Raw genomic sequence first — 596 nt, 5'->3', positions numbered from 1 at the left:
TATATTCAGCTAATTGTGCTTAAAATTTAAATTTGATTCTTTTTATTATGGAGCACAAACTTATTCGTGAAATAAAAATTAGGGAAGCACATTGATGCCATTTTTAAATTATTATGTGAAGGTGAAGTAATTTGTTTCCTCTATTTCTCATTTATGTTAAATTAAAGTCCTTATTTTTATGTCGTCGTGTTTAAGCCATGAAATGGACCATGAATTATGAAGAAATCTTTTATTCTTGTCTTTAATGTTGTCTTGCTCTGGGTAAACATGAGACATTGAATTCTTGTCTTTAAATATCCAACAAAAAATAATGGATATTGGTAAGGTTCAACATAGATGTCTCTTTGAGAGCAAAAACTGAATTATACTTTGGAAAAATTACTTGGGGAGCATTTTAACATTTATTTGAAGGAAAATGTTTTAATCTTTTTGTAATCGTGTCTGAAAATATGTCTAACATTGATATATTATTACATATAAATAAAACATGGAATTCACAACAAAATGTATATCATATAATAACTAAATTTTTATTTCCCAGGTTGAAGGAAAGAAAATTGTAAAAATCTTGTGGGATCATTTAATATTTATTTTCT

This window comes from Wolffia australiana, chromosome 12 (assembly GCF_029677425.1).
Source record: "Wolffia australiana isolate 7733 chromosome 12, ASM2967742v1".
NCBI classification, from domain to species: domain Eukaryota; kingdom Viridiplantae; phylum Streptophyta; class Magnoliopsida; order Alismatales; family Araceae; genus Wolffia; species Wolffia australiana.
This window is presented reverse-complemented; position numbering follows the sequence as displayed.